Source organism: Fukomys damarensis, unplaced genomic scaffold (genome assembly GCF_012274545.1).
Source record: "Fukomys damarensis isolate Sample0158 unplaced genomic scaffold, DMR_v1.0_HiC HiC_scaffold_8, whole genome shotgun sequence".
Taxonomy (NCBI): domain Eukaryota; kingdom Metazoa; phylum Chordata; class Mammalia; order Rodentia; family Bathyergidae; genus Fukomys; species Fukomys damarensis.
This window is the reverse complement of record NW_022900920.1, coordinates 29,317,872-29,330,199: the sequence shown is the minus strand read 5'-3', so window position 1 is coordinate 29,330,199 and position 12,328 is coordinate 29,317,872.

Genomic DNA, 12,328 nt, shown 5'->3' with positions numbered 1-12,328 from the left:
CTGTATATATTTTATAAATATACATCATTAATGTATATTATATAAATATGTATATAAAATTTAGGCACCACCAGCCATTTCCCAGTATTTTTGTTTGTTTTTAAATTTTACTTGTGTAATTCCTATTTTCAATCCTCAAAATGGAAAAAAAGAACTTTGGATGCTTGCTGCACCTATGTCTGTGGTTTTAAAAATACTTAAAATATTAAAAAATAATGAGAAATATTCATAACTTCATAGAGACAAGGTACATTCTAAATTCACGGTATACACTGTTATTTTACAATACCCTGTGATTTCCAGTAATACTTACCATTATGTTTGATTCTTAAATTATAAAGCAAGACTAAACTGATCCTCTTCTCTTTCAACCTTTTTAATTACATGCTACTATTCAAATTCTGAATATCTCATATATCAAAAAAGGAATAAATTCAACAGTAGTTTTGGAGGCTGTCAATGTGACAGCATCTTTCATTTTTTAAATGAACACAATTATCTTTAGCTATGAAGTGTGATAATTCACTGGAAATGTTCTTTGAAATTAAAGGCATTTTAAGATAGTTGTGGACAGTTCATTGGTTACAAGTGGGGTGCTGAGAGGAGGAACTTAATTTAATCATTACTGTTTGAATTATTATGCATAGATTTTATTCTTCTTCTTCTTTGGAAAGAGCTATAAAATGCTTCTAGCCTTTAAGAAGTTCTGAAGGAAATGTGAAAGGCACATTTTCATATCAAGAGAAAAATTTCACACATTAAAGATGTACTTATTGATCTTTGCAGTTACAACCAATGATGCTGACAATTTCAGAGAAACGTATGCTAAAATTCATACCCCTTACCCCAAATAGTTTTCATGGTCTTTAGAAAACTATCTTCTGAAGAAGTGACTTATATTTCTAGCCATAATATTAGTTGTTGGAAGGTTTCATGTAAATTGATTAAATAGATATTTTGCCTTGAATGTTCATTTATAAGTAAGATCAGGAAATGTCCGTTTATTTTTCCAGGACTCTAATCATCTGGATTTGTATATTTTTACATGTGCGTGATGAATTAGGTTCCTGCTATTTGTAGTTAAAATTACCCAGGTTTCTCAAACTAAAAACAGAATTCACTGTCTCACCCAATTTGATGCTGACTATCATTCGGTGTCTTTAGGAATTCGGGGATTCGTCTTTTTATTTTTTGACTTCTCAACTCTGTTTTACCATCCTTTGGGTCGTTCTCAGACAGGTTTGCAGCCCGATGGAGGATACTGCTCAGCTCCCCGCGTGGATCTAACCTGCTGGGCAAGCTGCAGAAACGGAGCAACCCACACTGGGAGACACTGGAAGATGTATCTGCACTCTCCGCCAGGGTATAGATTGCTTGCTGCGGTCAAGGGAACACCGTGCTTTGCTTGGCCCAACCTAGGTCTTCGTGTGGTTCTAAAGCCACTCGATGGTGTCCTGTGGATAGAGTGGGTTTTCCTAATGGCAGAAAGGGGTGGTGGTGAGGCCTGGAATGGTCACAGGCAACAACAGCAGCATTGGTGACAACCCACAGGCATCCTGTGCTCGTATTTCCCATCCTAAAAAGTGACCAGGAATTTCCTGTACGGACGCTATCCAGGAGTCAGGATACCTAGACTTCTGGGTCAGAGTATATGAAATTGGCTCTTCTAAAAGTTTTGTTAACATATTATTGCAGATAAACCCAGGAGTGCTTCACTATTAATAGCACTGAGGAACTCCGTTATGAGCGATCTCCTACAGCAGACATCACAGAGAGCCCAGTCTCAGGTTTCTATGTATTAGAAGAGTCTGTGCTGTTTGCCACATCTCCAAGTCCTTTTCTGGATGAGGATCTGCAGCCTGGGTCCAAGTTCAGGGCAGAAAGAGAACAGTGATTTAAAAATGCTACAATAGTGGAACTGGGAGATGCACTTGCTATCATATGAATTGTCTGATAAAACATTGGGATTGGCCTTCAAGTTATAGATATCAAAAATGCAATAGTAAATGACAGTGAAACTTTACATTTCTACATCAAGGCCATTTAGCCCTCCTTTCCTTGCTGTGGCAGCCTGAGCTCTCCGAGGTTACTGCACTACAGCCATGAACCAGTGAACACCTCTCTTGTGACCTGCTGATTCTGATCTTCCTTTCTGGTTAATGACGGCCTCTTGCCTCCTACATTAACAGCTCAGAAACTCTCATATGAACTCTCTCCATCTGACAGTTAGTATTTACCAACCTCTCAAAGCACTTTTTGATTCTCAGAGTAAAGCCACTAGTGGAACTGTAGGACAATGAAATGTGTTCTCTGGGCAGGTTCACCCCTCTCTGCGGACCACATTATTACTTTAAATTACTATATAATCACCAAGTTTTTTTGCAGTTTTACTTGATGTTTGGATTTTACGGGGTTTTTATCCCCTGTGCCATGAAACTTTAAGCGAAGAGTAAATATTTCTCTTTCCGTAATGAGACCCACAAATTTCTGGAATCTAAATGGTCCAGAGGAAAATCAATCATTGCAATTTAGGTTTAACAAGAACCACCTTTATTGCCTATTGACTTTCATCTCCACAATCAACTGCACACAGGGAAGAGAGATTGGACTCCCACATGGGTCCTAGCACTATTGGTTTCATGAGCTTCTAGAAAAATCTGTCTGGCACAACTTAAAAACAACAAACAAAACCCAATAAAATTAGCCTCATGTTCGAGTGCTCCTCAGCCCTAGTCCAGTTCCTTGCCCTATTCTGGCTCCTCACATCTGTCTGGTATGGAACTTCTCCCTTCACCATGCAGTGCCACCTAAACACACCATGCTTAGGTCTCAGGGCAGGCACTTCTGGAAGGGAGAAAATGGCTTTCTATTCAGACTTAACTGATGAGTTGTTTGCATTGGACACAAAGTGCTCCAGATTTTGTTTGTTTGTTTGTTTTACAATCCCAACTATCATCACTGTCTTGACTTTAATCTTCTAAAACACAGAAAGTAAGGGCATAACAGTGAGGTACAACCTCCAATTCAGACTTTACCCATAGATTACAGCTTTCTTTCCTATAAGCCTAAGTACATTTTTATTTCATACATTGTGCTTATTTACCCGCTTATTGACTGTCTTTCTCTAGAAGAATAAAAACAGAGGTCTTTGACTTCTTTGGTTTCATTTATAATAGTGTATCACATGCAGTAGGCAATCAATAAAAGCTAATCAAATGAACAATATTTGGAATCCTTCTCAGTCTGGAACTACTGCCCAATATGGTCCATTATTTGATGTTAGGATTCAGCATGAAATCAGCATTCTACCTACATTCCCCACTTAACGTCCACTACTGCTTTTCACTATTTCCTGACTATCATATCTCTCCCATTACGAGACACCCAATAAAACTCCATAGCTAAACTGTTAGCTGATATTAAATTTTGGCAGGATGTGTGTGTCCCCCCTGAATTGTGCAGGGACGCCAATAGCTATCAGCTCATGGCTCCCCTTGGCGGCTTTGCAGTGGGGCATCTTGGCGAAGCTTTGCTCCCTCCTCTATATTCATTTTTCTGTAGATTTCTCATTCAGTGAGTCAAAACTGCTGTCCGTTAGTAAGATCTGGAGGTAGAAGTAAGGGGACAGCTATCTGATGGCTCATATCCATTGCTGTTTATCATCCCCTTTCTTGCTGGCATCGTAAGGGCCCCGAGACTGCAGTGACTCCATCCATCTCTGATCCTCCTTTAGCTTAGTGGATGCCTGGGCTGGTTTGTGTGTTTAGCTCAGAGCGAGTGCTGTAGCTTTTGAAGAGACCCACACCACCAAGGCAATAGGTGTATTAACTAATACAGGCTTTGGGTTTTCCTACTACATTCCAGATCTTGCTTGGGGTTCTAGCTTGATCTTGTTCTCCCCCATTTTACACTAGTCTGCCCTTTGTCTTGCCTGCTCTGTGGATTTTAAATACAAATACCAGCATTAGTTTTAGAGACAACAGGATGAAGGTTAGCAAAATTGTTCAAGAGTTCTCTCTCTCTCTCTCTATCTCTCTCTCCATTGATCACCTTAATTATCACCACCTCAACATCATAATCAGCATCTCTTCAATGTCTATTTTCTCTGCTTGAGCTCTGATGTCTGCACTACTTTACCCCAGAAACCAAGTTATGCACCTTTATCTCTAGTTTTCTCAACACTTTAGTTTTCAGAAGATTCAGAGCCATATCTGCTCAAGTCCCAAGTCTGTTATCTTTGCTTATACCATACAGGGTTCTTGGCTGCATATTCTTTTCTCAAAGTATTTATAAAATAGAACATTTCTGCAGCAAATTGCATTAGCACGGCTCTACCAACTCCTGCCAAAGCATTTCACATATTGGAGCACACATGCGTGCGCACACACAAAGTTGATGAAAAGCAAAACACAAACAGCAGAATGTTGCTTCTCACTGAAGTCCGTCTAGGAGCTTTTCCAACGTGAGCTTTGAGAATTGGATGAATTTTGATTGAAGCACCAATTTTAACGTCAGCTTGGGCTCTTGAAACTAAAGTCTAGTCTATAAGATCTCTCTTGACATAAAACAAATAAAAACCCAACCAAATGAGTCTACTATTTATACTCCTACCATGCCGTCTAACTGGAGAGGCTCTTATTTGGTTTCTAAGATGCATTTATGCCGGCATCTTCACTTCAAAAATTTTTTTGAAAATTACGGCCTCACACTGATGAATTGATGTTAAATGGCACACGTGAGGTCTTCGTTTTGCTTTGTGCCTGGACAACAATGTCCTGCCAATGCTCACAATGCATCACCAGTCCCAGGAGCAGCTCTTCCAGGGAAATTGCAAATACTGTATTTACACATCTTTCTGGGAACAGTCACTCTTAACAGATATTAGTTATTAATATTTTCATGTTAATTATTGCTTGCTATGTTTGTTGCAGCTGGTAAGAGAGTTTTCCCTTTAATGTCTACCAAATAAATTCCGACTCCCAAAGGTTCTAATCCTTAGAAATAGTGGCAGGATTCCACTGCGTGCGATGTACTGAATGTGGCCAGCAGAGGGGGCAAGGAACTCTTTCAAAAGCATCCTTATTTCGGGCCTCAATTTAATAGGCGATAAAGAGCTAATTAATCTTTGGGAGATGTCAGCACTACAGACCACCTTCACCTAGAATCAATGAAATATAAATGATGTTTCTTCTTTTTTCCCAATTGTATGGGCCAACGTCTCCTCTATATAGAAATCATTGAAAAAATTAATCCAGTGTTCATTTCTTCTTTAGCAAACTCATCAGTTTACAATTTACAGATAAGTGCCTCACACAGTTGTGCTTTCTTTTGTTCACTCACACAGATATTTAGCAAAGATGTATAACGTGCTAACTGTGCAGGTGAAAATGACTCATGTTTGGAGGAGTGAAAAGGAAGATTAGGAAATATAATAAATATGTAGACATTAGAGAGATTTTGCTATGCCTTTTACGTGCCAGTTTAAAGCCAGACCCAAATGATGCTAGCAAAAGATTGAATTATCTGTCCTCTCATCAGTGATAATTCATCGGCAAGCCAGTCTTACATGTGTCTGTTAATCACTTCCTAGGTATGGTTTCCACGGTAGAACGACAAGATGAGATTTAAAATTTTCAAAACAGTTCTTCTTCTTTCTCCTTTGCATTTGCTTAACACCTTATCCTGCACAAAATGGTCGATACATGGAATCACATTTGCCCTGCGCCGAGGTCCTATTCAAGTCTCCCATTTTTTCATTGAGAGCTCTGGGAGGGTTGGTATAGAAAGTAACTGAGCAAAATGACAACATTTCCCATGTAGGACTTTGGCATTGTCCCCCAAATGTTCATGAGTTGAAACAATTCCTAAGTTCTTCTGCCTTTGGTATTTGGATGTGGGACTTTGGAGAGGTGATTAGGCTGGGGTCCCTGTAATGGAATTGGGGACTTCAGAAGAGGGAGAGACCTGAGCTGGCTTGCTCCTGCCCTGTCACCACTTGGTGCCAGGTGACAGGAAGAAGACTGCCACTTGATGCTGGCAAGTGGATGTTGCACATCTAGCCTTGCTAACTGTGAGAAATCTATTTCATTTCTTTATAATTTCCTGTCTGCTGTATTCTATTATAGCAGCATAAAATGGACTAAGACATCTAGCTCACTTTGATGTCAGATGTTTTGATGACAAACGTTTAGTAAACACTTGCTATGTGAAGGAGGTGTCCAATACTACTCTGTGTCATTTTGGTTCATTGATAGTTTCTGAAACCTGCTGACCACCAATTAAGCATTCAGAGACAGAAAGTTACATAAAGTATCTGGCTTTTTCCAAGAAATGTGGTGATGAAACACTTCTAGACTTAGACGGTGGTGATGGTTGCACAATATTTTAAGTGTATTTAATAGCATTGCTGTTAACATTTTTCAAAATATGATAAAATATGATAAAATTGGTTATGTTCGTTTTAACACACATTTTAACAAATAGTGTCTAAAAAGCCACATGATGGCTGAAGAAGAGGCCAAAGAAAGGAAATGTTACAGATATCCTAGAAGTTTCTCTAAGAATTATTACCATGAATCTTGAGGAAGATGTGAAATATTGATCCTTCACATTTACTTCCAAAGATTAGATTCTGTATTTCTGATAGTCCCATTCACAGGCATGTTGGTGTGGGATTGCATCCCTTCTGAAAAGAAATTGATTTTAATTTTACCCAACCAATTTTTATTAGAAATGTTATAAATACATGGAATTATATTCAAAGAAGTTATAATTCTTTGGGACTAGGAATGGATTCCTACATTCCTGTCTAAATAAAAACAAAAACAACACATAAGAAGTGAAATCTTTGACTTATCCTTAACCTGACTCCCAATTTTGGTGAAGCCAAGTTGTTTGGCCCCAGATATTTCTAACAACCAGATGAAAGATCAACACATTTGTGTTGACAGAACTTTCCTTCAGGCATTTGAAACATTCATTCAATTCTTTTTCCTCAATACAGTTTTAACCTAAAGTCAGTTTTGTTTGAAATGGGGAGGGTATTCATACCCCAAAGTGAGGAATTAGACATTACTATTACTTTAACTTTTCCTTACCAGGGAGATTTTCTACTGTCCCACGTTTCAAAGGTTTGATTTTCAGGATGTGGCCATCTATTCCCTGGCCCTGTGGCAAGGTCTCTTCATGTGCGTGGTGATACTCACTCCTGAAGTCCACCCTTTCTCATGGCCTCTGTCTCTTGTGCAACTGTGAGGGCTCTCACCATGGGAAATGAGGCAGAATGGATTAGACAGAAACTGAATGATGTGACTTTGTTTTCTTTGATGGTGTTTAACTCGCTTGCTTTGCTCTACTATTCCCTGTGAAAAAGTACTGATATTTCATATAGTGTGTATTTGCGGAACAAAACACTTCAATGCCACATACTTTGACAAATATTTGTACTCCCTGATGAAGGCATCACTTAGCAAGAAGAGCCAAGTGCTTACCGAGAAGGGAAGGTGCTTTGTTTCTCACTCTATTGTGCCAATACGTTTCCATTTCCATGGGCACTTGGATGTTGAGGTGTTCAGCAGACATAGAGGCTGCCATTGGACTCCAGGTTGCTGGCTAGGTTTCCATGGCATCTCCTGCAGCTTGCCTGTCACTCACAGCTTGATATGCTGTGGATCTCTCAAAGTCTAATCTTAGGCCAACCATTTTATTAGCCACAGGAACCTGCCTTTGATCTTCCCATGTAAGGTTTACTTATAGCCTTTACACTTGATTGCATGAGAGAATGGCAGAGGAGTGTGCGTAGAGTAATAAATCCTAGCAAACAGAGAGGAACTCACCAATCCAAGCAGAAGAAGGACAAGGGGATGTGAAGTGAGCAAGTGGAAGACAGGGATCTCATGATCTGAGGCTGGTATACTGTCTCTAAGCAGCATTATGCTGCCATGTACTGCAGAGCATTTATACTAATGTTTGATGTCTTTACTGTAAGGTTGGTTACATATTTGGAGTGGCACCTCAGCTACTGGCTATTGTTGGAATGTCACCCATCATTTCATCATTTTAATGCCACAGGAAAGCTCTTCTGAAGAAAGCTGAAGAAATCGAGTCAGACCCTGTTCCTGTTACTCATTAGAGGTGAGGTTTCAGACACATCCTTTCTCTATCTGTGTTCTACCTGCCCAGCCTGAAGTATGAAGGGGAGGATTAGATGATTTCCAAAGTTTGACCCATGCCGAGGTAGTGTTTCCCTGCTATGTGTTGTGGATTTGCTGAATACAAAAACAGGTATTACTGAGGATTACAGTGAGAAATACCATGTTCCTCTCAAGCATGACTCCTACGTCCAGACCTCCATTCACTGAGCCCTAAGCATCAGTCGTTGAGTTAGATGCTGATGACAGAAAAGCACAAAAGCACCTAGGAACACTACTTGGAGGTATTTTTAAAGCTAATTGGAAGGCTAATATTCTAAAAGAACTGGCCTTTCAGGTCAAATAGATCTGGTCCTGAAGTCTAGGCCAGCCCTGTCCTGTTGCTGAGAGCTCAACATCATACCAGGATGTTCAGTGTGGTTTGAGAACACAGTTCTGCACAGTGGCTGTAATAAGATAATCACTATTTCCAACTGGCAGAGGAACTCTGGTAGGGAGAATTTTCATTTTATCTCTTCCTTGTGGGAACAGCCACCCGTTAGCTCTAGTTGGTAATCATGTTATGCCTCTGAGCAGGGGAAAGTAAACTGAATGTATTCCTGACTTATGGGTTTATTAACATTTGAATATCTTCTCAGGTTAGCCTTTAGAGCTAGGGAAAGAAAAAGAGAAGGGCAGCCTTTGTTATTGAATAGGTGGTGGGAGCAGGTAGACAGATGAGATTGGGTCTGTATTGAACAAATACTCTTCTTAAATATATATTATTAATAGTCCATCTTTATTATTTGATGAAAAAGTGGTCCATTTCTACCTATTCCTGTGGTATTTAAAAACAAAGATGTTCATTGAGTCAATGTTGAATCTTGTCAACAGTGTGAGGATTCAGAGGACCTGTAATCAAGTGCAATGCTGAAAAAGATGAAGAATGCTGTTTTCTAGTCCATCTCTCGGTAGCAGCCTTTTCTCAGAAACTGAGATGGGCAACAGCAGAGAAAGGGCAGACAAGGAACAAGGAAGGAAGCAAGCATTTTATATTCTATCAACAGGAAGAGAGTTATGAATGGGAGGGAGGGAGGGAGGGAGAGAGAGAGAGAGAGAGAGAGACAGAGAGAGAGAGAGAGAGAGATCTAAAAGCCAAAGAAGAAATATCAATAGCACAGAGCCTATATCCTAAAGAAAGATTTTGTTCCTTGCAAAATACTTACAAAAACAGAACTTAAGGATATAATTAATTGTGTATTAGGATGAAAAAAACACATAATTTATATAATTATGTATCAGAATGAAGTTCTCATGGAAAAGTTAAAGAAAAGATTTTAGCTAAAAATTGGTAGATATTTAAAACAGATGAATAGTAATTCTGCTGTCCCTCCCCAACCCCTATACCCACCCCCCACACAAATGGTCCCCTTTCTAGTAAGACGAGAGACATCTTCTGCTGATCCTTTAAGGTTGTCTTCTCCAGCCGATCCTCCAAATGTGTCCGCGCCTAATACAATGTCTCTGATCCCTCTTGTTTCTAGATCAGGCCCTGACCGGATGGTTCAGTAGGACATGGACTCCTAGAGAAATTCTAAGTTCTGGAGAAGTCTACAAAACTGCTCCTCAAGTGGAAGTCTTTATTATTACTTTCCTCAGAGCAAATATTGGAAAATTCCTCCTCCCTCTGGGAGGTACCTTCACTATCTGTTTTAAAGATCAGGGCATAGCCAGTGGAGATGTAATTGATCTAAAAACCTCCTCCTCATCAGTGTAGAAGTGAAAGCGAGACACAGGGATTTGAAGCCACTTACTTGGGGCCACAAAGGTAAAGGTTAGATCTGGAATCAGTGCTTTGAACTTGAGATCCTGTTCTAGTTTTACCAGTATGCCATTTTCAAGGTCACCAAAGGGTGAGATGACAGAGATACAAGCCTGACTATGTGTGAAGAAGAGCTTCTTCAACTCTCAGCTGTGAATGCATCCTGCTGTCAGTTCTGAGCACTGCCCTCCATATACAAAGGCACCATTACAGCCTCCAGCACATGGAGATCCTTCTTGCGAAACCATCTGAGGGTGACATCAGATCTACACCAAATTTCCCATGATTATTGCTCTACCTCTGGAGGGGTCAAAGGTCCTGGTAGTAGACCAAATAGCCCTGGGGAAGAGAGCAGTCTACTTCTACGATACTCAGAAGTTCTCTGCAGTGATGTCAAGGAGCTTGGAAGGAAGGTTAATAACATCTCTGCTTGTCCCTTGTTAGCTCCTGTTTGGTACACACTGTGGAAATCAATACAACTTGTGGGCACTGCCAGAAGGAGATAAACTACATCCGATATTCCACTAAAAATCAAAAGACAATCAGCAAAGGGGGTTAGGGGTCACCAAGGAGTGGGGAATGGGAGGAGAAGAGATTCAACCTGGGTAACCAGAAGCCCGTGGATTTAGATTGTTGCGGCTACCGTTGTGATCCTGCCACTATTTTAGATGTGTTTTTCTGGGTACAAGAGTGTGACTGCATGGAGTTCTCAGGGAGTATTCCTGAATGAAAATCTGTAGAGAAGTGAGAGGGGCATGGTGAAGCAGAAGAGCTACGCCGATAGGACACAGGCACAGCCAGGGTCTGGGGTGACCTATCAGAAACATCCCTCGAAGCAAGGGCACCAGGTCTTCATTTCCTACACTGACCAGCAGTTTGAGACTGGCTGTCTGTGTAGAAGGCCGAAGCTGTGGGCGGGGTGGCCTTTTTACTGCAGAGGGATGTTCTCGTCAGCTCGAGCTGCTGGGGATGAGTACTTCTGTCCCAGGGAGGAGTTCTCTCAGTACACACACTGTTCTTTATGGTCCACCACTCGTGCCACGAAGAGCCAGTCATTTCTGGCAAGCCGAGGAGTGGCACCATTAGGGTTCTGCTGTTTTCTTTTACTAGAGAAATTTGGACAAGAAGGTTTAACGGGGTAAACTAGTGCACCTGAGGCTGTACTTGAACGCAAAGCCACAACTGGGACTCATCTCACCTTCTCCTGGGACCTATTTTTAATTCTCAACACCCCCAGCCAGCTCTTCTATTGGTACCAGGAGGTAATTTAGTGGGGAAGCTCAACCTCTTATTCGAGCTGAGGAGTAACCATGTTTTCCTCAGGCCATGCCCACAGCTCTTGTAAAATTACTTCCAAACTCGGCAAGAGATTCACAAGTGCATGATTCGTATGTTAACACAGTCTCCCCTGTGCCATTTGTCAAGATCGGTTGCAAAATACCTGAAACCTGCAACTGAAAGGAGGACTGGGTCATTCTGGTTCACATGCTTAGTAGTCTAGCTCCAAGGCAGAAAAACATGGTGAAGCATCCTGTGGGGGAAAGCCGCTGAAATCATGGTGGTCAGGAAGCTGAATAAGGGCAGAGCCAGGGAGGGAGAGATGATCTTCCAGGTCATGTCTGCAGTGGGCTGCCTCCCCTGTCCAGGCCCTGCCTCCTGAGAGCAAGTAAGCTACATCTCCCTGATGGTCCAGTCTTATTCCAAAAGCCCCACCTATGAGTGCATGAGGCTCTCGGGGGACATATAGATAAAAATCATAACAATCCTTAAAGCAGCAGCCCCCAAACCATACCATTTGAATATTTATTCTAATCAAAATGAATCCTGTTCTTTTCAGCATGAGACATGTGCAGTAGGATCAACTTTGCCACACATAGCTGTTTGGTCTTGGGGGATTGGTGTTCATTTGGTGTCTGTTGATGAACAGAGGACAGCTGGCATCAGCAGTGGTAAGACAGCAGTGATGTGCATCATGCCATTATACCCACAGGGAGTCTCTGTTTTTATTACGATGGCTAATTTGTTTGCAAACCTATTGTGCCAATGCTGAAGTGGCCAATTTGGAGATGGATGCATATCAGCGGCTGAAATCATTCTGCCTGCTTAGTTGTTTGTTGTCTCTTCTGTGATACGTTGGATAGGAATTGTGTTGTATCAACATCACTGCACTTTATGTCAACTGTCATAGCCCAATCTTCAGTCCTTCATTTACAGATCCCAGTGGCTAGTCACTCCATATGTCCCTGCCCATCAGACTCCGTATGTTCTTTTCTAACTGTCCACAAAATTCATCAGGTACCCTGACTAAAGCTTTGCCCACCGGGTGTATTTCTCTTCATTTTGTCTTTTAGAGTCACCTCCAGTGGTATTGGTGGTC